The sequence below is a fragment of the Lissotriton helveticus genome, chromosome 8 (genome assembly GCF_964261635.1).
Source record: "Lissotriton helveticus chromosome 8, aLisHel1.1, whole genome shotgun sequence".
NCBI classification, from domain to species: domain Eukaryota; kingdom Metazoa; phylum Chordata; class Amphibia; order Caudata; family Salamandridae; genus Lissotriton; species Lissotriton helveticus.
The window spans coordinates 496,680,479-496,706,566 of NC_136069.1; positions in this window are offsets into that span (position 1 = coordinate 496,680,479).

Below are 26,088 nucleotides of genomic sequence, written 5' to 3' on the forward strand. Positions count from 1 at the left end.
ACGGTTATAAAGTAGATGTGCACTGGAGTCTACATAAATATGTTATACAATCCTTTTCTGGTCACAATCACATCTTGAGCAGCAGTCTGAACCACAGATTAACATGCCCAACAAGAATGTCCTGCAGCAAAACACAGAGAAGATGATTGTTGTTTGCAGTTTGGTCAAGCAGAGTACAACCACAAATTGATTATTTAATCAATGCAGTAGGAGTCTCTAGATGAACTCATCATTAAGGACAGATACCATCATGTCCTTGTCCCCTCATTTACTCATTGCCCATAGTTTTAATGTGCCCAGTTTACACTTACATCCATTTCCATGCACAGTGTTGCATCATGTCTAAGATGGATGGGTGCCAAAAGGAGTTGCCAAGTCACAATTGTACACATGATTCAGTTACATCTAGTCTATGGGGTGAACATATGTCTTGTCTTACAGGAACACAAAGGGATCGGGTGGTCTGTTCTAGTATATTCTGTACAACAGGAAGAGGCGCAGATGAAGATCCACTTTCCCTGACAGAGGAGTCGACCACAGTGCAACTGACTAAAACGTCATCCATCCTATGGCTCCAGAAAATCTAACTGTAAATGGCACTGCCCTGGGAAGACATTGGAAATGGAGGGGAAAAAGGAACTGGTGTCTTGTATGTCAGAGCGGGGAGAATTTACACCCTAGACATGGCAATCACAAAGAGAGATGTGTAGCGTCCTGCGCAGCCAGGGTACTTGCCAATTACTATGCCACACACAGAGCTTAGTATAACACATCTTTGTTCTCCTGCATGTAACATTCTAAACCTGCATTCACTTCATTACGTTCTAACGCTTACATCACAGTACTATGGAGGGGAAACATCCTTTACAACGCAACTTTTACCACGCAGTGCCTTTACGAAGCAACTTTTACAACGCAAACCATTACAACGCATTCCGCTGTGGGGCGCTCTAGTATAGGGAATAAGTTTAATTTACTATCCAACACTTTCCCTAGTGTCCACGGGGACTGGAGTTGGAATAGTAAATTAAACTATTCACTATCCAGCACCCCAAAGCGCTATGCGTTGTAATGGTATGCGATGCAAAAACCGCGTTGTAAAAGCATGCGTGGTAAAAGCATGCGTTGTAACGTCATACATCCCTATGGAGTCCATTAGGAGCCACAAGGGTTCTGTCATTGCTAACTCACACAGCACTACATTTCCCCATCTCTTGAATAAAAATGACAATTTGTTTACAAATATATACACAATCATAACTCTTCAATGAGTCTTCGTGGTGCTTTGATCACACGTCTCCGCTGTTTCTCCGGAAACTGGGGACAGGAAGTTGAAGTGTCCATGACCTGTGTTGGGAATGTAGAGACAACATCAGTCAGGAGGTTTTCACTAATCCTTTAAGACCCAGTCTGTACATTGACATTAGTGCCGGACGAGCGATGACCCACATGTCGGAAATACAAGGAATCTCGCATAATGAACTTGCCAGGATGTTGCGCAGTCACCATGTATACTTTGCTGGTCACAACATGAAAGGGCTCAGTATAAAAGGGGCCTCAGATTTTCTTTTTCAAGACAGATGGACAAGCACTCGTTCACCTCTAGTGAAAGTAATGCATTTTGCATGTCGGCGCTGCTCTAAATAGGCCTTCATTTTCCTTTAACAAACCAAGGGCCAGATGTAGGTCACCAAATACCGGTCGGTAACGGCCGAATTCGGCCGTTACCGACCGGTATTTGGTGATTGAGATGTAGGGGCCATTATTTTACCGAATCGGTAAATTTACCGAATCGGTAAATTTACCGATTCTGTAAAATACCGAATCGGTAATTTTACCGATTCGGTAAATCCATATGTAGGTGACACAGGCCCTTAAGAGTCGGTATTTTACCACCCAATCCTATTGGGTGGTAAAATACCGAATTCAGGTGTGCAAGCACATCTGTGCATGCACACCTGTGCAATGTGACACACATACATGCCCTTAGGGCATGTATGTGTGCCACATGTCACACATGCCTGTACTTGGGGTGCTAGAGGGTGTTAAAGTGACACCCCCTGCACCCTTGCAGGAATCGGTATTTACCGATTCGGTAAATAGCGAATCGGTATTGCCCATTGATTCCTATGGGCTTCAAGGCCCATAGGAATCAATGGGCAATACCGAATCGGTATTTACCGAATCGGTAAATACCGAATGTTACCGATTCGGTAATTCAAAAACAAAAATTACCTACATCTCCCTCCTTCATATTTACCGATTCATAAATACCGAATCGGTAAAATTCGGTATTTATGAGTCGGTAAATTGAAGTTACGTACATCTGGCCCCAAGTCTTTTATGCAGGTTTCTTCATCAGTACTTGATCTTCTGTTGGTCCATTGATTTAACTTGGTCATCATGGCTCTCCCAAACATCAAGGTTGCAGGGCTTTCACCTGTGGTCGATTGGGGAGTCGAACGGTAAGCTTGAAGAGTCGAATTTAAGATAGTTTTAAGGTCAAGCTTTTTTAGTACAACAAGCTGAACAGCTTTCTTAAGAGTACTCATGAAACATTTGACAAGGCCATTGGCCTGTAGCCAAAGATGTGTGCTCTTCTGTTGCTTCACATTAGGATGACTGAGGAAGTCTCTGAATTCTCAACTGTTGAAAGAAAGGCCATTGTCAGATTTTAAGATCGCAGTAACACCCCATGTCTCCAGGATGCTGTCTAATCTCTCAATGACTCTTTCTTGAGTGATAGAAAAGAGATCTTTTGTCAATGAAAGACGGGAGCACTTATCAAGAATAACCATCAGGTCATCTCTGTTGTCAAAAGGATCGAAGAAGTCAACAGAAATTCTTTCCCATGCATGCTTTGTCAACTCTGACATGTTTATGGTGTGTTGAGTGGTTTTCGATGACAGGCAGTTGCATAGATGACAGGCCTTCGATTCTCACTTTACTCATTTGCTGAGATGTAGAAAACAGACCCTATCTCAGAGAGCTCGTTTTGAGGCAACGATTCCATGATGTCCTTCATGGACCACTTAAATTATTTGTTGTTACAAACTCTCCGGAATGACAATTCTTGATCCCTCTTAGACTAATACCTTCATGAGTAACATACAATTCATCTTTGACATTTTTAAACTTCTGGCATTTACTTTCACTAGGAAGAGGTCAAGGGTGCTGATACCAAGACTGGTGTGTAATATTGTCTTTCAGTTTCAACATGTCCCTATTTTGACTCGTAGCAGTGACAATTTGTTCCAACAAAATAGCAGCTGGTGTGTTTGATTTCACAATGAGCTTTGTGTATGCTTCAGCTGTCTTTGAAGAGGTTCCAGGGCACTGCAGAGGCACAGGTGAGAAGTCATCAGCAGGGTTTTGATCTTTCCTTGCACGATGCATGATGGAATTGTCCAGTAGTTGAAGTTATATTCTTGCAATTGCAAACCGCAAATTTCAATGCAAACAGGCATTTTTGCCTTTGGAATGCCAAAGATGGTCAACGATGTTTGATGATCTATCACAAGTGTGAAAGGCTTCCCATACAAATACAAGAATATGTGCTAAGCTTTCTTTCTCAGGTTGTGAATAAGTACAATCAATTTGGGACAAACTTCTGCTTGCACAAGCCACAAAAAGTCTTCGAGCATTTGAGTGTCCACTGTGCTGTGCAAATATAGCGCCTAACGCAACAGAGATAGCATCAATAGCAACCTAGGTATGAAGCGATGGATCAAAGTATCCATTTCAGTAGCGTTGTCAATAGCTTGATTTATTTTCTGTTAGCTTTGCTCGCATTCATGTGAACAGTGAAAAGAAACATACTTTTTAGTGAACTCTCTCAATGGCACACGGACAGTGGTAAAGTTTTGTATGCATTTTGAACATTAGCTAGCAATGAGAAGGAATAAACGGAATATGGAAAGATCTTGTGGGGGACTGGCAGTTGACAGTGCTTGCATTTTAGCTGGATCAGGTGTCATGCTTCCATCAGAAAAGATATGGCCACAGATTTTTACCTTTGTATTATGGAACTCACATTTCTCAGAATTCAAAGTTAAACCTGCATCAACAAGCAAACAACACACTTGCATGAGAGCTTTATCGTGCTCCTTCTGTGTAGTTCTAAAAACCAATATGTCATAACTATAGTTGAAAGCATTCATTACAGGCTCTATGAATTATCAAATGACATCTTGAAAGATCTCTGCAGCTGATGAGACACCGAAACCTAGTCTTTTGTAATTGAACAGGCCAATATGTGTAGAAAAGGTAGCAATGTACCTGCAATTTTCTTCGATTTCCAACTGACGATACCCTGTACTCAGATCAAGGCAAGAGAATACCTTTGCCCCATTCAATTGTGTTAACATGTCAGCAATGTGTGGACCTGGATGTCATTCCCTTTCAATTGCCTTGCTCGCTTGACGCATGTCCACGCTAATGCGTACAGTTCCTTCACTGTCCTTTTTGGTTACCACTCTGGGAGAAACCCAAGGAGTTGGACCACTGGAAAGCTCAATGATATCATGTTTGAGTAATGATTGATGTTCTGTGAATGAAATGCAATTTGTCTGTGTCTTTGAGCAACAGGATCGATGACCTCATTAATGTGTAATTGAACTTTATTCGTTTTGAGTTTACCCAACCCATGAAACAATGAAGGGAATTGACTTACTATTTCATGATGAGCATTCATGTTATACTTTGCAGACATCAGTCTCATATCATCAGCTGTGCTGCAGCTGACTAAGCAGGCACTAGAAGCCGTACCTTAAGTACTTGAATGGGTGCTTGTACTTTTGTTTTCTTGTGCTTCATCATTGCTACAAATGAACCTTGACATTTTAATGGTGACAATGCAGCCCAAGTATACACTTTAGGTTCTGATGGCATAAGTTGGAGCAATGTAGGTAGTTCATTGTTTTTTTCTGCGGCATTATATTTATTGACCCAGCACTATCGATAATGAAAGGTATTGAGTAGCCGTTGACTTTTAGTGTGATTTTCAGACAATGCTTGAATGACTTTGGTGCCTCGTTATGTCAACTATTCTTGAACTGGTGTTTTTCCTCACATGTGGCTAGTCTACCATGCGCATGTTTCTCTGAGGCAAACAAGGACATAGCACAACCATCTTCTTCACTTGCACATGACATGGATACTTAAGAACTGTTTGATGAAGATTTAGATAATGGTTTACTTTGTTTAGTGTCTATTACCCTCAGCTGATGTGGGCGTGCGTCAAACGTAGCTTCTGGAATGTTCGGGTGGCCGTTTTGTCTTTGCACCGAGACATGCTTATTTTTTCCTACGCCTTGCAGACCATTACAAAATGGTTCTCCTTCCCACAGACTTGGCAGTTCTGTCCAGTGGAAATTAAAATCCACACCTGAAGCCCAACTTCCTATTCTGTGGAGAAATCGCTTTGTGACCTTCGGCCTTGTGATTCAGCTTACTTTTCATGTTCCTGACTGACTCACTAAGGGCATCTCCAGGCTGAATGTCAGCAGGTCATTGATCAGTATGCTCCCCAGCTCTGGCAGCCGTGAGAACTCCCTCCGAACTGAGTTTCTCGTTGTCTTTGTCGTCTGAACGGATATGACAAGTATCCGTCAATCACTGCTGAGGCGCTTAGCTTCCTCATCATTAAATTCATTGAACTTACAGTGTTCGATGAGGGCGTCCAGTCTCTCAATACATTTGTGGATGGTTTCACCAACCTTCTGTCATTCTTGACTGAAAATGTATCTATCGTAATCTACATTTGGCATTGGATTGAACTTGAAATTCAAAGCTGCTTTGATTTGACAGTATGTAATTTCGTCAGCTTGTGGCTTTTTCTTTATGACTTTACACATTCACCGGCAAGATTCTTGAGGTATTTGATAATCTTCTTGTTATCTGCTTCTTCTATCACATCAATGAAATCATCAAATGTCTATATCCAGGCAATCCATCTGTCGCCAATATTCAGCTTTTTGGCAGTTTCAAATGACAGTGGTAGTTTTAAGAAGGTGGCTACATTGTAACCGTTTATGGAACTTACTGCTGTGGAAAGAAGTGTACTTTCTGACGCTGCTTGGGGATCTTGTTTATGCAAACCATATCTGAGGCCTTGTGACATGCGGGTCTATGTGTCATCCTTGATAATCACAGGAAACGTGATCTCTTTCTTGGCCTCCATTGGAAAAGCAACCATGCATGATTCTGATCACCACTCTTGGCTTCTGAATTTTGGAGACCTCTGGAATTGTTCTGAGCCCCACTCGGCAGCTTTGGTGGTGTGACACCTCGGGTATGGACAGCTTTACAAGCATACACCCAGGTGCTTCCTCTGGGGTCACTCCCTTCCATGCTGTGGCATGATGACTCTCTTTACTCAGTTCTGGTAAGCAGATGACCATCACTTGTATTTGTATCGCTTTGCCTTAAGGCGTCTCTTTGCGTTGTCTGACACCCGGTTGAGCTTTGCCTCACAACGCTTCAGTTCGCAACATTGTCCTGCAATTTGCTCTTGCTGTTTGGATCTCTTACAAAACCTGGTTGTATCTGCCTTTCAAGTGATCACTCATAACTTCAGGTTGTGTAGTAGAGCGATACCTCTCTTTATGGCCTTACCAGCAGGTTCTTGGACAACAATATGTAGACTTCTCAGTGTGGCTTTCATTATCTTTAAATGCTTTACACAGACTGGCTCTGCGCTTTGACTCCACCTAGCCAAACATTGATTTCACAAGTCAAAGGAGGTACACATGGCATGCATGGTCAGTTTACTGGACCACAGCAAACTGTCTGGAAGAGAACTATCAATTTTTGGGTTACTTATCCTCTATCTTGTCACCAGTTGTAGCATCCTTTCCAGCCCGAGTACTCGCCAATGACTACGCCACACACTGAACTTAGCATAACACGTCTTTATTCTTCTGCGAATAACCGTGAACTCAACATTCTAAACCTACATTCACTTCACTACACTCTAACGCTTACATCACAGTTCTACAAACTTCATCAGGAGCTAGAAGTGAACCATCATTGCTAAATCACACAACCCTACAAGATGAAATTCTCATTGAGGGATGTGTGGCCCTAGGGAAATTGAAATTGAAATTGAAAGTGTTTTATTAAGCGCTCGTATACCTAGCGGTTTCTTGGCGCTGAGGGGACAAAACCTTAAAGGGAAACAATGAGAATGTTAATTTAGGACACAAAAGCCTGTGAGAATAAGAAAGTTTTCAGTGTGCTGCGAAACTTCAAATAAGACACTGTCGTCCTGACGGAAAAAGGCAAGGAGTTCCAGAACACAGGAGCAAGAACAGAAAACTTTGAGCCACCCGTTTTGCTCTTCCTGAACCGGGGAACCACCAAGAGAGACAAAGAGGAAGACCGTAATTGTCTGCTGGGAATGTAAGGTGTATTTTTGGAATTGATAAAAACCGGGGCCGTCCCAGCGAGAGCCTGAAATGTCATACAGCCCATCTTAAAAAGAGCTCGTTCTCTAATGGGGAGCCAATGAAGGGATTTGAGGAGTGGGGTGACATGGTGCGATCTAGGTAGACCATAGGCTAGTCTAGCGGCTTGGTTCTGTACAAGTTGAAGTCGTCGAAAAGCATAGGCGGGGACACCATTGTACAGAACATTGCGGTAGTCTAGACGGGAGAGGGCCATTGCCATAAGGATCAATTTGAGGGCTGGAAAGGAAAAGAACCGTGAAATGTTACGGATAGTGCGTAGGGCAAAGAAACAGGAGAAAACCACTGAACTCATCTGGGAGTGAAGGGTAAGGTGTTGATTAAGTGTAATCCCCAGGGTCTTGACAGAAAAAGGAGTGGGAGGAAGACCGAGGGAAGGGGGCCAAAAAAACGGGGACCAAGGACTAGAATTTCCACCAGTGAGGAGGAGTTCGGTTTTGTCAGGGTTGGGTTTAAGGTGGTTGAAATTCATCCAATCCCTAACAAAAACCATCACCGATTGGAAATTGTGGATAGAGTAAAGAGAGTCTGACAGATTAAAAATAAGCTGGAGGTCATCGGCGTAATTAAACACCATGACCTCCATTTTCTGCAAAGCAAAAATGAGAGGAGAAATATATAAATTAAATAAAAGGGGAGATAGGGAAGAGCCCTGAGGGACTCCACATTGCACCTTGTGTGAAAGGGCGGAGAAGTCAGCCAGATGTACAGCTTGGGTGCGGTCCCCCAAAAATGAGCTGATCCAAGTCAGAGCAGAGCCCCCAATGCCTGCCGCCTCGACACGGGAAAGAAGGATGGTGTGGTCCACCGTGTCGAAGGCGGCAGACAAGTCAAGGAGGACAAGTGCCTGAGGAAGGTTGACATCGAGCCCCTCTCTAAGGGTGTCCATCACCGAGACAACCACTTTTTCGGTGGAATAGAGCGGGCGGAACCCTGCTTGACATGGAGCGAGACAACCGCTGTCCTCAATAAAAGAACTGAGAACTTTGGTGGTATGACGCTCAAGGACTTTACCCAGGTAGGGGAAAAGGGAGATGGGCCGGTAGTTTGTTAAAGCAGAGGGGTCTGCACCAGGCTTCTTCAGGATGGGGATACTAGTGGCCGATTTGTGAGAGGAGGGAACGACTCCAAGCTTAAGGGACTCGTTAAGGAATGTGACGGGAGGGAGGGGGCAAGTCAAGAAAATATCACGCAGGATGTGAGCTGGGCAGATATCAGATGGGGATCCTGATGTTACACAAGGAAGCAAGGAGCAAAAAATGTCCATGGTCAGGGGGCTATTTGGTCTAAGTGATAAGTATTGAGTGGCGGAGAAGGATTAGAAAATGTAGGGGAAGAAGGGGAGATATTGGCCTTAATGGCAGCAATCTTATCAATTAAAAAATCATTCAGTGAGGCACATAAAGAGCGAGAAGGGACCCGCTTCAGGGAAGCTCTATCTGAAGAGGCCAGCTCAGAGACTATGGCAAAAATTTCTCTGGGCTGATTCCCAGCCCGAAGGATTTTGCAAGAAAAGAAATTAGTTTTCGCCTCAAGGATAGCCTTTTTATACTCAGATTGTATTGTAGCATACAGCAGTTTTGACGCCGGGCAGTAAGTGCGTCTCCATACGCGGTCTGCTCGGCGGACTGCCAATTTTTTTACTTTAAGCTCAATGCTGAACCATTTGTTAGCGTTGTGGGCACGCCTAATCCTGACCCGCCTAAGGGGGGCCACTAGGTTACAGGCACTAGATAGCCATTTATATATGGCCTCTGCTTGGAGTGATAGAGAAAGCGTTTCCAGTGCTGGGCAAGAAACTGAAAGAGAGGAGCAAAGGGAAGGAATGTCAGCTTTGCTCCAATTACGCGCCCAGGTGTTCTTGGGAAAAGAGGGTTTCTTAGCTAGACTCCCGTCGAGAGAAAAGGAGATCAGGTAATGATCAGACCAGAGGCACGGGGCAACAGTAGGGGCTGGGATGGCGATATTAAGTGCCCAGATTTGGTCCAAAATGTGACCCTGATTGTGGGTTGGGGTGTGGATATGTGATACAAAGTTCAAGCTATGGAGTAATTCAGTGAAGTCTCTGGAGGTGGCGTCTTCAGCCCGATCGGAGGGCCAAAAATTAAAGTCTCCGAGCACCAAAACCGACGAGTTGTTCACTGCAAGGGTAGCTAACAACTCCTGGATAGAAGGGAGGAAATGGGACATGTGATGAGGGGGACGGTAGATTAACACACAGGTAATTGGGATTTGAAAAGAGACAGACCGCACAACCAAACAATCTACCGCCAAAATAGGTGGGTAGGATAGCAGTTGGAAGTGGAGGCCAGATCGAATGATCAAGGCAACCCCCCCACCCGCCTTACCAGAGGGCCGGTCAGCGCGTAAAGCATAGTAGGAGGCGGGCAGGGTAGCAAGTAAATTAGGCAGGGAGTCTGGGCAAAACCAGGTTTCTGTAAGAAACATCAGATCCGGTTTATGTGAGTCCAAGAAAATGAACAGATCTAGATGATGTTTGACCGCAGATCGTGTATTCAGCAAAAAGGCCGAAATGGCCGTTGTCGGGCTCACCGGAAGGGGAAGGGGAGAGAGATTACTAGGGGATGGGGATAATGAGGGCATGTTTCAGGGAATGGAAGGGAGGGGATGTGCTTTAGCAGGACCGATGTTGGCAACAGCTGCCAGGGCTGCAGGGTTAAGCTGCCAAGGGCCTTGGTAAGTGCAAAGTAGATCAGAGGAGTAAGAGATAAGATGGGCATTATGATGTGCCCCAGGCCCCAGTCGGCCGCGGACGGGCGCAGACGGGCTTCCCTTAGGCGTGCCCGCTGTTCTCGTCCGCTGCGCTTCCTATAACACATGCGCGCTTTATGTGGGTCAGCCTCGGGCAGCTAGACCGCTGACTACGGTGTAAACGCCCTTCAGGCTACCCCCAAGATGGCGCCCACTCTTCACCCAACCGGCACGAGAAGCCGCGGTGAAAGAGCTGCCCTCCACGCAATCGGCAAGGAGAGCCGTGCGGGACCGGGGCAGGGGAGACCAGACAGTAGGTAAAACAAAAAGCACAATTACATCAATTCTTTTAGAAAGGCAAAAAGCGAGGCAACGGGGTGCTAGCTGCTAGAAGGCAAAAGATAAAACATAAGAATAAAAGTTAGGCAGTATCGCTCACTGCACATATAAAATATGCCACAATGTTGCTTTTAAGGTTGCAATGCCCCCAAAGGGATCCAGGAGCTGCCACCAACCTGTATTACCCACCAGGAACCCTGCGTGATTTGCCGCTTTATGTGGGTCAGCCTCGGTCAGCTAGACCGCTGACTACGGTGTAAACGCCCTTCAGGCTACCCCCAAGATGGAGCCCGCTCTTAACCTGACCGGCACTAGAAGCCGCGGTGAAAGAGCTTCCCTCCACGCAATCGGCAAGGAGAGCCGTGCGGGAACGGGGCAGGGGAGACCAGACAGTAGGTAAAACAAAAGGCACAATTACATCAATTCTTTTAGAAAGGCGAAAAGCGAGGCAACAGTGTGCTAGCTGCTAGAAGGCAAAAGATAAAACATAAGAATAGAAGTTAGGCAGTATCGCTCACTGCACATATAAAATATGCCCCAATGTTGCTTTTAAGGTTGCAATGCCCCCAATGGGATCCAGGAGCTGCCACCAACCTGTATTACCCACCAGGAACCCTGCGTGATTTGCCGCTTTATGTGGGTCAGCCTCGGGCAGCTAGACCGCTGACTACGGTGTAAACGCCCTTCAGGCAACTCCCAAGATGGCGCCCGCTCTTCACCCGACCGGCACGAGTAGCCGCGGTGAAAGAGCTGCCCTCCACGCAATCGGCAAGGAGAGCAGTGTGGGACCGGGGCAGGGGGGACCAGACAGTAGGTAAAACAAAATGCACAATTACATCAATTCCTTTAGAAAGGTGAAAAGCGAGGCAACAGTGTGCTAGCTGCTAGAAGGCAAAAGATAAAACATAAGAATAGAAGTTAGGCAGTATCGCTCACTGCACATATAAAATATGCCACAATGTTGCTTTTAAGGTTGCAATGCCCCCAATGGGATCCAGGAGATGCCACCAACCTGTATTACCCACCAGGAACCCTGCGTGATTTGCCGCTTTATGTGGGTCAGCCTCGGACAGCTAGACCGCTGACTACGGTGTAAACGCCCTTCAGGCAACCCCCAAGATGGCACCCGCTCTTCACCCGACCGGCACGAGAAGCCGCGGTGAAAGAGCTGCCCTCCACGCAATCGGCAAGGAGAGCAGTGCAGGACCGGGGCAGGGGGGACCAGACAGTAGGTAAAACAAAATGCACAATTACATCAATTCTTTTAGAAAGGCGAAAAGCGAGGCAACAGTGTGCTAGCTGCTAGAAGGCAAAAGATAAAACATAAGAATGAAAGTTAGGCAGTATCGCTCACTGCACATATAAAATATGCCACAATGTTGCTTTTAAGGTTGCAATGCCCCCAATGGGATCCAGGAGCTGCCACCAACCTGTATTAGCCAGGGAGCACTGGGGAAGCCACTAGTGGAAACAATGGCACTGATATGAGTATGAAGACTAACAGTAGCTGAGAAATATGATAGTGTTAAGTCCTGTTCAGCATTGTTTGTTCAAGAAGGGAGGGCATGTATTAAAATCAGTGCAAAGTACACAACAAAAACTGGACAGTCATCACAAATCAACAGGTGACTCAATGCAGTATGAGTTGTCAGAATTGGAGGAGTTTTAGAGATTCATATGGATGATAATGTCATCTAGAGTTCCATACAATTCATTAAAATAGAAGACTTAAAGTGTTTATGTAGGAGACGCAAAATAAAGGCCTAGTGTTCTTGATCGATACATGTGATATTTTCTGACACTAGTTGATTATAGTTGTGCTGTCATCATCACAAGCCAGTATATTATGATCGGACCTACACAACGCTGGGAGGAACACAGCCTTAGTGACAGACTCACCTTGACGAATGTATGACTATAGGGAGCCATCCTCACTCCCCCGCCTTTTTGGAGCATGAACTACAGTGAAACTCGGTTTTAATCAGAGTGTGATTAGATGACCTATGTATTAACACAGGCTTAAACTTCGATCTAGTAGTCCTGATGAGGCCTGGGAAGACTTTATGTTCGACTGAAACATGTCGACAATTTTGCAGAGTGGAGGGATAAATAGTCCATAACTCACCAGTCTATCACCAACAACAGGTTTAGCAAAATCTTTTTTAACCCTAGCCTGGCAATCCGCTAATAAAATAGGCATTTGGAATTCCTCAAGTTAGTTTTAACTTTGTCTGTCTGCACCTAATTCTTACTTGATCCCTACTCTTCCATGTGTTTGTATTGTCTCCCCTACCCTATTGCTCCACCTCGGGCGTTGTCTTGCACAGAGGTGTGTTCAGAAGCCCTATGATGGAGCATGCCACAAACTCTTGTGGGTGAGGGCAGTTTTTCTAACATTTTATTTTTGCCTGTTAATCCCTAGAAATAGTGACCTTCCACCCGCCTACTTCTCTTTGTGTGCTGTGTGATGATCTCATGTTACACAAACGGTTACTTCATTGCAGGTTTTTGACACTACATAGGCGATTATGGTTGTCTGTCATCATCACAAGCCATTATGGTATGATCTCATTTTAGACAGACATTTACTTCATTGCAGGATTTTGACACAACATAGGCAGGTGTACCTGTGGCACAGGCAGCCAACCTGTTTAGAGTTGTGTTCGACTTTGTGTCAATCAGCTAATCACCATCATCACTGTTCCAGGGGGAAGGGGCAGAGAGAGAGAGAGAGCACTGCAACTAAGTAGAGATCGCTCTTTTTATTGATGTAGCTCCCATCAAGCAACAACAAAATAAACACATGACAGAGCATTAAAACTAAAAAGACAAACTTTGGTCTTCTATGCAAGTGCAATAGTTAATAAAGTGTGGTTTTATAGCAAACTAAATACAGAAAATATTTGAAATATTTAAAAACATTTAAACATTTTGAAATGTCCATTAGGCGGTGATAGTAATAGAGTCAAATTATCTCTTTCATTATACACTTTCAAATTACTAAAACAAGAATCTAAAAATATGACAAAATGTTACACAAGCTCTGAACACTTAAAAAAGATATAGGGGCATATTTACAAGAGAATGGCGGAGTGCGGCAATAAACTAAAATTCTAATGCCATGCTCCACCATTCTGAAAATGCAGGGATGCGCCTTATTCACAGGAATGCAGCAGACCCCTGTGTTTCCCCTAAAGCTGGCACTAAATTTAGCTGCCTAGTGCCAACGCAGGCACCCTTGCAAGGGTGCCTGTGTTGCAGGGAGTGAGTGTTCATGAGCAGAAATGGACACACAACTTCTATGTGTGCTGCTCTATTCAGCACACATAGAAGTTGCAGCAGCACACATAGAAGTTGCAACGCGTCATTTTCTATGATTGTTTATGTGCCGGAAGTATTCAAATTGAATTTCCAGATGGGTTTGTTTCTGCTCCATAATTTGTTAAAAAACATTCAACATGTTTTTTTTTTATCTGAAAGCAGTTCTTTCTATAGGTACCATTTTAATGTTCCTTCTCTTGAGTAGGTTATACCTCCAACGTATTCCAATGGCACAAAATTTAAGCTGTTGGAATTCCCAATTCCAGCCGGACTGCCTGAGCTGTTATGCTGGATGCTACTGTAAGAAACAAACAATATTTCTCTTCCATTTTTTTAAACTTAAGGACCTATTTTACAGGAAAAACATTCTAACTGATAGGACAAAATGGGGAGGATTCTTACCATATATATCTTTATCAGGTTCTTATGATGCCTTTTAGCGCTAGCGCCATTAAATGAATCTTTTTGCTCCACTATAAACTTAAATCCTTCAAGCTAGGTTTTGGGAGTTGTTCCTACAGAAATAAGGATGCGTTTACTCACAATTCATTGTATCATTGTAGCAATCCCAATTTCTAGCAATACCTATTTCTTCTTTTACTTTAATTAAACACTACAATTTTACTTTTCTGGATGTTACTTTCGAGGAAACATTTCACAGTATAGTCTTATGAAACATTTACATTTCATTGTAAACTGATGGAAGTTAAATCTGATAAATATACGTTATCTGTAGAGAAATGAGAATATAAGCTAAAATTTTCCACTAAAGTCTGGGGATAATCTAAAAAGTTTATGAAACTTTAAAACATATCTAAAAATATTCTGTTAAAAACTAATGTAAATTCATGTTATGTATTTGTTTTGAATGCATGGCAAAATATAATACTTGAAGAAAAATGTTTGCAATTTTTTATTATGTATTATATATTGTATTTTGTATGTACCAAAAGGCATGAGCAGAGTTCTTGTTTATTTTAAGTTACAATTATTTTTAAATCAAAAAAAGTTATTTGAATATTTTATCATTAAATAATACTTAATTAAATGTGTACACATTTTTAAAAGTCAAAATAATTTATTTATTTTAACATTAATTTCTTATGAGTTTCTATTTTAAGTTGTTGCCTCCATTACATTTTGCAGTGTCAGGGGTTGGCCATGTGTGGTGCTGGACTGTTGTTAGGATCACCCAATAAATGTTTACCAAAACAATGCACAGCTTGGAGGTATTTCATGTACAGATTTTCTATAGCCCAAGTTGGTCTGCTAAATGTTCTTTAAGGATCTCAGGGGCATATTATCAAGAACGGCGATAAAATTATCGCCGCTTTAGCGGCAGAAAACTGCCGCTAAAGCTGTGATAATGGGCTTGATAATATTCCCTGGAGAATTCCAATAGAAGCCCATGTTCACACCAGAACATGGACGTCTATTCGAATCATCAAGGGCATATTATGAAGCCCATTATCGCCGCTTTAGCGGCAGTTTCCTGCCGCTAAAGTGGCGATCATTTTTAACGCCGTCCTTAATAATATGCCCCCCAGTCGGGATCCCTTAAATATGCCCAAAATGAATGGACGTTCTTCTTTAGTTGTATCTGTTTAGTGATTAGCACTCCTTTGACATCCATATCAAGTTTAAATATATGCCTGTGTTTTCATAGTTTACTAGGGGCATATTATCAAGAATGGCGTTAGAATTATCACCGCTGTAGCGGCAGGAAACTGCAGCTAAAGCGACGATAATGAGCTTGATAATACGCCCTTGTGAATTCCCATAGCAGCTCAGGTTCTGGTGTTAACCCGGGCTGCTATGGGAATTCACAAGGGCATATTATCAAGCCAGTTATCGCCACTTTACCTGCAGTGTCCTGCCACTAAAGCGGTGATAATTTTAGCGCCAGCCTTGATAATATGGCCCCTAGTGTTTAATGTGCCTGCATTTTATCCAGTGGTGACTCTAACATTCTCTTCACTTTTTTTGGTGGTGATGATGGTGAAATCAGATTCTTTTAATATAATATATAATTTCTGTTTAGCATTTTGACTTTAGCCATTGCTTCTTCAAGATTAATTTCATTATAGCTCCTTTCTCTAAACCTTAATTGCATAGTCTTAAACTCTCTAGCGAAAGCAGTGACCGAGCAACACATTCTTCTACCTCTCAACATTTCCCTAAAAGCAATATCTGACTTTTTTTTGTAAGATTATCTATGAATGCGGGATTCTCTTGAAAATATTGACAATAACTATAATTTATGAGTATCATGTTTGTTAAACTGAAGTTTTTACGAGAATTAATTATTTGACTTGGCTAAATATGAAAGATATAAACTAATTATTTTATAGCACATTTTTTACTTTAATTATCACTATTATATATTTTTTTGTTTAACCCTGAAGAAGTGACTGTTTGTCATGAAAAACATGATGATTGATTTATATTTTACCATGGAAAACTAAATAAAGATGTATAATTTTAAAAAAAAGGATGATCAGTGTGACATTGTTTTTTAAATAATTGCTGCCTCCACATTTAGTTTACCTTACTTAAGAAGTTAAATTGAATGCTACATATAATGACTTTACACCACAATAGCAATTTGGGAATAATAAAAAATGTATAAACAGGCTTGTGGATGATTTGGTAATACGGTAACCTGAAAAACATACGACATGGTGCAGTTGCTATTGGACTCAGTGGATGCATTTGGCTACAGGACTAGTCTTTGTGACATAGTGAATTATGTATGTATTTCTACTGCTTCTTCCACAAAGATGGCCCCTGTTCTTTGTCTAAATGACTTTTTGGTGGCCGCATTTTGGTGAGCTCTTCCTGTGCTGAGGATTGCAGTTTTCCAAGTTCACCTCAAATTGCTGTGCTATCATTGCCTAGCCTTTTCAATCTGAGAAACTCATGTGACTTCCTGAAGTGTCCTTCCATTCAGACAATCTGTGGTTAAGAGCACCCTTGGGTGACTCCTACGGCAACTCCCTGTTTGGCCCCTTTGAGCTTAGAAGGGTTTAGTCATGAACCCTGGACCAGTGAAAAGCCATACCTCACACCTGAAAGAAAACTAAAAGCCACCCTTTTGAAGATCTTGAGGTTATCTATGTAATTCACTACTGGCTCCTTGGGATGGAGCAGGAGCATACCACTACCCTTTACTAAGATTCATACTGTGCTGCATTTGTTTATAATTGCTCTGTATTGTATTTGTACTCCTCTTCCTCTCTCATTTGCTATGGTCTCATTTTCTTTCCCTTCTCCATTTTCTCTCAATTCCCCACTTTTTGTCTCATTTTCACTCTGGCATTGTCTTTCCCCGTGTTCCTTTCTTTTCTTATTTCTCTCGTTGTCTTTCCTGTCTAAAATACATATAATCCTTCACCTGTGAAGTCTAGGACTTAGCCTTGCTCCTCTGGTCCTTCCTCACCCCAGGGCATGCACCGTTCCTCTGTGTTTTTAATCCTCTCCTACTCGGGCATCCAGACCAAGTGATCAGATAGAGTTTGGAGGGTTAATGCATCGCCTCCATTTGGGCCTTTTAGAGCCAGTTATGTCCCCAAGCCCTAACTCCTGTCTTTTTCTCACGCGTATCCCTCTCAGAACAATAGTGTTGCCTTTGTGGTATATCTGGCCCTTTAATGGCCTTCTCATCTGTCACTCTTGGGTGGAGTCCATATAATACCCCGTAGTGGGTTATCACTGCCCTCTGTTGTTCCAGGATAGCATCTCTGAAGCTACTGAGTGAGGTTCCTATAAGACATTTTAGTTGTTCAAAGTGTCACTCTTGGGCTGATCCTCCATCAAACCTGGGTAGGTATCATAAAATACTCATTGGTGGGTTACCAGCACCTACAATTTGTCGTTCTACTGTTGCTCCCTTGTAGCTCCTTGGATAATTCTATTGAATACTCTTTAGTAGTTTACTACTGTCTCCAATATAGTTCTCCTCTGCCCTGTAATGCACTGTCACACACGAAAGGGCACCTTCTCGACCCGGTGTTCTCCAACATCCCCTCCCTCCTTTACATCAAGTCCCAACCCCTCCCGTGGACGGACCACTTTTTGGTCACGACCCATCTCCCTGGAGCCTTTAAAAGGCCTCAAAATCCCCCCACCTTTACCAGAGATAGAGCGTGGGCCAGACTCTCTGTGGAGGACTGGTCCACAGCCCTGGACGCTTCAACTCCCTGCCTCTCTGAAGACCCCGCCACCGCCGACTCCCAAGTCAGAGACTGGATATCGTCCACCCTTGACAAACTCATCCCCATAAAAAATCGGGAGATCAAAAACAGGATTAAGGGCCAAGCCCCCTGGTATAACGATGACCTCAGGGTCCTACGCAAAGAGTGTAAAAAGGCCGAGAGGCAATGGAGAAAGAACTGGCAACATAGTAACAAAGACCTCTACAATAGCGCAGTAAGACGCTATAAGTCAGCTCTCAAACTTGCCAAAGCAGGATTCTATGACAACAGAATACAAAACGCCACCAATTCCTCAAAAGAAGCATACTTGATTGTCAAAGAACTCCTCAACATTCCGATGGCCCTCACCGCCCCCCATGCCCCTCCAGACAGAAGTAATGACCTTGCCTCGTTCTTCGACTCTAAAATCTCGCGTATACTGGACTCTCTTCCCATGACTACCCCCCTCAATCCCACTGATACTGAGGTCTGCACGAACAGCCCGCGGCTGTCCTCCTTCAGAGCAACCTCTCTCATTGAGGTCACCTCCACGTTAGCCAAAATGAAAAGCGGCTCTCCTCTTGACCCGGCCCCGGCTAGAATATTAAAAACTGCCGCTCCCAGCATAGTCACCACCATTAGGGATCTTATTAACATCTCCTTGCGACAAGGCACAGTGCCGCCCAGCTGGAAAAACGCGGTTGTCAAAGCCCTGTTAAAAAAACCCCACCTGAATCCTGACGATATGTCTAATTATAGACCTATATCACTCCTTCCCTGCATCAGCAAGATGGCAGAGAAACTAGTTAATTCCCAACTTTCTCAATTCCTTGAGACTAACAAAATCCTGCGCCCCTCTCAAACCGGCTTTCGGCCCGGTCAGGGCACGGACACAGCCCTCCTCTCCGTCATTGAGGAATCAAGGCGCATTCTTGATTCAGGAGGATCAGTGGCGGTGATCCTCCTGGACCTCAGTGCCGCCTTTGATACGGTGGATCACCGTGTCCTTCTACATCGCCTGGCCAGAGCAGGAATTGTGGGCTCAGCACACGCCTGGATTAACTCCTTCCTTTCAGGCCGTTCTTTTCAGGTGTGGGACGGCAACTCTCGCTCAGACCCCCGTCCACTCACATGCGGAGTCCCGCAGGGGTCCTCGCTTAGTCCCACCCTGTTTAATGTTTATATGGCCCCTCTGGAAGATGTTGTGACCCCCTATGGGATCAAGGTTGTCAACTATGCTGATGACACCCAACTTGTCGTCTCCCTCTCCCAGCTAGACAAACATCCAGACAGCCTGAGGAACTGTCTCCAGGACATCTATTCCTGGATGTGCGAATCCTCCCTTAAATTGAACGGTGCCAAAACCGAAATTATGCTCCTGGGTAACAAATGGTCCTCAATCCCCGCCGCGGTGTGGCCAGACACCTTTGGCGAGATTCCCACTCCTAAGACCCAAGTCAAAACGCTAGGCGTCTGGCTTGAACCAAGCCTCACCATGAAGACCCAGGCGACCAAGACCTCTGGAACATGCTTTGGCCTCTTGCGGTCTACCCGCAAGATCCTCCCCCTCCTCCCCCCGCTCTCCAGGAAGCTGCTGGTTCAAGGGCTCATCCTAGCCAGACTTGATTATAGCAATGCCGTCTACCTTGGTGCACCGGAGTTCACCCTCGCCAAACTCCAACGGGCACAAAACGCTGCGGCTAGGCTCATAATGGATCTCCCCCCTAGAGCCTCTGCCAAACCGGCCCTCAAGGCCCTTCACTGGCTCCCTGTCCGCCAGCGAATTGAGTTTAAAGCAATGTGCACCAGTCATAAACTCATTAATGGTGCCGGCCCGGCCGCCCTGAAAGACCTTGTCGCCCCTTACAAAGCCTCAAGGTCTTTGCGCTCGGACGATGAGCATCTGGCCATCGTCCCTAAATTTAAGAAGGCTCGTACCGGCGGCCGCCGCTTCTCGGTCAAAGCCTCTTCAGGGTGGAACGCACTGCCTCGCCACCTGCGTCTAGAACCCTCCCACGCCCTATTCCGAAAAAAACTAAAGACTTTCCTATTCCCTAAATAGTCATCCGGTCCCCTCCTCCTCTTGGATGTTGTAACTTTATAGCGCGGGGATGCCTCCGGGTCACCAGGCGCTTTATAAATTTATAAATAAATAAATATAAATAAATAGGTCTGAAGCACTATTCAAAAATAGAACCAGACAACACAGCACCGTGCTTTCAATCATGCAGGGGCTTTTGAAAGTACTATATAAACGTCAATCCTGTTTATTGTGATGCTCAATACAAAATCGCACTTGATGAAAGTAGGAATATCCGGACAGTTCCTTGCTATGATTCAAGGGCAAAAAAAGAGGATGTAAGTGACAAACAAACACAATTAATTACATTTTTGAAGCTTGTTTCTAGCATCCTATATGTTTGCATGACTGAATCATAGTATGACAACTGGTATCACTTGACATATGAACAATGTTGTTAGCAGTGTAAATAGCTAGTTTAAAAGTACCCAGTTTTACAAACCAACGGAGTGGTTAAAATGGCAGGCACCAAACCGCACAAAGCACATACTGATGGGAAATTATGGCAAAGGCAAAGAACCTAAGAGACGTTTAGTGATGTGGAAGACGGTTCCTTGCAAATGAAAATCCTGCTGCTCAGTAATTTTTGACTTTGAAATGATTTTAACTTCGCATGTAGCCAATTCACCTGAAATATATTCAGGGACAGCTCACTTGCAAGTCAATCTCAATAATTTGCAGTCATTTCAAGTTCGTTTCCCCTGAGAAACTTTACAAATAGCTTATAAGAGCAATTTTGCTAAAGAGATTGCTTTTCAATGACAAAATGGGAAAGAATCAGAAACAATCATGTTCATTTTAGAATGAAAAAGGAATCAGTATGACTACAGAGTTACACAATGATGTGTATAAATCTATTGGTGTTGTTTGGTACAAGTTCACACATTGTTTGGTGTTTGGCAGCAAGGTTCTTCTAGCTTTTGGAACCGGAAAACTAATATATTTCGAAAATATTTTGAAACAGAATGATAAGGGAGTCCAGGAAGTATAAAGGGATTATCATTTGGAATTACTGTGCCTGGGTCAGAAAATCATTTGTCAACAACGATTATTAATGCAGAACATATGAGCAACAAATAGGGAGTAAGATGATATGCAAATTCTTCATAGGAAAATGAAGCCTGATCATTTTGAATTGAAATATCCAAATAGAAGCACATTTGAGCATCGAGTAACCTCGGGCCATATGTACCAATTGCGACCTACCTCATTAACTTTCAGGGTAGGTAGATTTGCGAATTCATTAGGAATTGCTATTTTTTATATACTTATTTTCTTAATTAGGTATCGGGATTTCCTAATTACGATTTGGTAAGAATTGCAATTAGGAAATATCAATCTGTAAATTTTGCACATTTTGCACCTAATTCCTTGCTGCCCTTCGTATTATGGAAACCTGCATGTTTCGTAAGTTGTGTTCCACTCCCATTGGACATGGCAATTAATGTTATGAACTGGCACTCTCCACATCCCAACACACTTACTGTGTATTTACAACCCCCCCAAAAAATCAGACAGACACATGCGTGAAGTGTGTTGGGGATACCAATAAGTACATTCAAAACATACAAGTAACATACAAAGAATCACAAAATCAAAGGCCAACGCTTTTGTGCAAGAAGTACCATGAGCAAGATGGTGGCGCAATGAAGTGGCATCACCTCCCTTTGGAAGGCCGCTACATTTGAAATGCAGATTGCATAATGTGTGTAATCTAGGTATTTCTCACAACTACATATGGCAACTTATCTCACCATTTGCAAGCACAGTTGAACACCAATACCACCATACATTACATATTAACTGGCCATGTCACATATGTTTGTAGCTCTCCAGGAATCTACACAATACTAACAAACACACTCCCAAATGTTACGTGTGTCACACACCGCAAGATCGCAGACATCCACGACAGCTTCAGCACCCAGACCCCCCCGACACTTCAGAGTCACCGCCCCCAAATCACACCGGCCTCCTGCTCTCCTGGAACCACGTCAATGACAACGACACCATCAAAATAATGAATACTGTTCACTCCGGCTCACCATCCGACCCCTGTCCTCACCACATCTTCAACAATGCGAGATCCATCATTGCATCCCAACTCTGGAAGATCCTCAGCAGCTCCTTCGAGACCACCTCTTTCCTGGAGAGCTGGAAACACGCCGAGAGCAACACCCTACTCAACCCAAGGCTGACCCAAAGGACCTCAAAAACATCTGGCCCATCTCCCTGCTCCCGTTTCCGGTGAAAGTCATTGAGAAGACTGTCAACGGGAAACAGACCCGCTTCCTCGAGGAGAACAACATCCTGGACACATCCCAATCTGGATTCCGCAGTAACCACAGCACAGAAACCGCTCTCATCACCACCACCGACGACATCAGGGCCCTGCTTGACAATGGCGAAACCACGTCCCTCATCCTCCTGGACCTCTCGGCCGCCTTCGACACCGCCTGCCACCACACCCTATGCACAAGCCACCACGATGCAGGGATCTGCGACAATACCCTGGACTGGATCACCTCCTTCCTCACCGGCCGAACCCAGAGAGTCCGCCTCCCCCCATTCCGATCAGAAGCCACCAAGATCACCTGCGGCGTACCCCAAGGATCATCCCTCAGCCCGACCCTTATTAATGTCTACATGGCTCCGCTCGCCAACATCGTTCAATCGCACAAACTTAGCATCTTCTCATATGCCAACAACACCCAGCTGATCCTTTCCCTCACCAAGGACCCTGCCACCATCAAAACCAATATCCACGAAGGAATGAAGGCCGTCGCCGAATGGATGAAGAACAGTTGCCTGAAACTGAACTCTGACTAGATGGAAGACCTCATCCTGGGCTCTATCTCCTCCGCCTGGTAGAACTCCTCATGGCTGGCAACGCTGGGAGCTGCACTGACACCCACCAACCACGCACGCAACCTGGGGTTCGTACTGGGCTAAACACTATCAATGACCCAGCTAGTCAATGCTGTCTCCTCCTCCTGCTTCAACACCCTCTGCATGCTTCGCAAGATCTACAGATGGATCCCCACCGGAACTAGAAGGATGGTCACCAAAGACCTCATCAGCAGCAGGCTGGACTACGGCAACACCCTCTACGTGGGAACCACAGCCAAACTCCAGAGAAGACTTCAATTTATACAGAACGCCTCCGCACCTCATCCTCGACATCCCCTGACACAGCCACATCACTGCCCACCTCAGAAACCTGCACTGGCTCCCCATCAACAAGAGGATCACCTTGAAGCTCCTCACCCACACTCACAAAGCACTCCAAAACACCTGACCAACATACCTCAACAAACAACTCACCTTCTACACCCTAAATCGCCAGCTCTGCTCCGCTGACCTTGGCCTCCACACCATTTCACTCATCCACCGAACAACCGCCGGTGGCAGATCATTCTCCCACCTCGCCCCCAAGACATGGAACACCCTCCCCATCCACCTGCGACAGACCCAGGACCTGCTGACCTTCAGGAGACTTCTCAAGACCTGGTTCTTCGAGCTGTTGCAGCACCCCTCCTCCCCCCCTTCCGCACCTTGAGACCCTCACGGGTGAGTAGTGGGCTCTACAAATGAATGATTGATTGATCATCCAAACCCTCCATCTACTCACACATCACTGTAGACTCATAGTGGGACATAATACACAAATAGCTTATGCATGCTGGACACTTATCCCAATCCTATCACATGCAAAGGGTCAGGCATAACGTGTGTCTAAAAGAATCTGGGCAACATTTACCAGTGAAAAGTAACGTTAAGCAAACCAAAATGACATTATGTCTGTTCAAATCAAGGTTAGGCACATGCACATGCTCCACTTATCATGAGGGGGGATGCAAAGTGTGTTTCAGTGGCTCTTGCACTGCAACATACTTTGCGTGATGATGCTGAAGCAGATGTAGTCATCTGGACTGCACCCAAATATGTAATGACTCAGATAAGTAGCTTTGAGAATGGTGATCGAATACAAAAAACATAGCATTAACCTTTCAGTATTCTAAGAAAATGATGAATGCATGTGGCTGCTCACATTGACACACCATCTTAAGATAAAGCTTTGTTAGGAGCAAGCTATGAGGAAAGGTCTGAGTCAGGTGTTGTGTAGCAATCATTCACATATTGCCTTACCTTGTCTTAATGAACAGGGATAAGGCATGTGTACCAAAATCATATGGGGCTGGCTTGTTTATGCCCTTGTGGTGGTTTCGAACCATCAGGGTAGTCTATGTTCCAGCACACGCCTGCCATCTGCAAAGGGTAAATGGTCTTCCTTTTCAAGTTCTTTTTGCATAGAGGGACCCCTTACAGCACATTACTATGATGAAAGTATATGTTCCAGATCCATGTGTGATGCATAATGCAGAACACATGAAATTCTATCTAAATCACAAAGAAACATTACATGTCAACTTTTCTTGACTTGCAATTGTATAACTGTCTGAGTATTCAAAGTCTACAAAGCCCGAGAGGTATCGTTATGGACAAGCCTCAAACTGTCATCAAGTTGTGCTGAACTGTCCTATTCCACACCTATGTCACACCAGTTACTGTATTTGAGTGGTGTGGCACGGATACCATGTGCCATATGGCGTTAAGTAATGGTGAGTGCCTTTGCAGAAACCAGTGTAAATGTGCACGTCATTGCCTCCACCTAAGCAAATACTAAAATGCGAATCTGTAGTCAACATTTGCATTCTATGCATAATTATAAATCCTCAATACTTGTTGTGAATGCTTGTTGTACTAGTTAGCGTGTGTTGCAAGGCCATTTCAGTGGTCACACCTTACTGCAATGTCTTATGTAACAGCCTGATATATAGCCACACTTCCAGCCAATGGTAATCAGTATGGCTACCACAGAAGCATGCATTAAAAAACATGGATAAGCATAAATGTAATGAAGGAGCGCATGTTGACAGCTCAGAATATCTGATATCAAAACATATCAGAATAAATAAAGTCACCTACACAACACAGATCCCATGCCATAGCAAAACGGTGTTGTTAGGCATGCAATATCCTGCAATATGGTACATTTGCTGATCTCCAAATACTTAGTGGCTATTTTTTTACGCTTTACACGAAAGCTTTAATTTTTCCCTTACCGCTGTGGATAATGATCTCAAAGTGCCTGTGTTGACAATAGAAAATTTCCACTTACCCTTTTGCGTCAAATAATTTCATGCTGACTCCAAAAACAGGCCGCAAATGGCTAGAATGTGATATCAGCCTGCATCCCATTTCATGGAGGAGTGCTGTAACCTTTCACTATCACTTTTAATCACACTGTTGCTGTCTTTTGAAATTTGTGGAGATCTTTAGAGATGTCTGCTGAGTTTGTGGTATGAGATCGTAGTTTGATGTCTAGTCTGCTTTCTCTACTGTACCTGTGAAGTCATGTGTCGCTGTCTTTCCATGTTTTTTTGTGTTTTTGTGATAATCTTGTCAGGTGTTTGTCTATGGGGTATATTTGTTGGATATCTAGACTCATTGGTTATTTCATTGGGTTTTTCTTTGAATATTTGAGTTAGTTGTGTTGTGGGGGTTGTGAGGGTAGGGGCGTCCGGTTGACAGAGGATGCAGACAGAGATTTTCTCTGGCTGTTAAGATTGTTCTTGCCAAGGATGGTGGAGAGTGGGGTACATGTACAGCAGGAGTATGACATCAAGGTACGAAAGATGAGGTGGGAGCGAGCCCGGCACCACATGCTGCAGATATTTGGAGTGGACAGGACTGTCCACCAGTGGAACCACAGATGGCACGATTGAGTTGGCCATGAGGGGGAACTTTTTGATGACCTGGGGATCATTGTTGGTAGGCAAGGTGCTAATTACATGACAAATGTTGTCTGATATTCCACTGAATGTTCCATGGTAACAACTGTAGTCTGTGACAGAATGTAATACATGAAACAGGATGATGACATAGCATTTGTAAAAAATGAACCTGCCTAGCT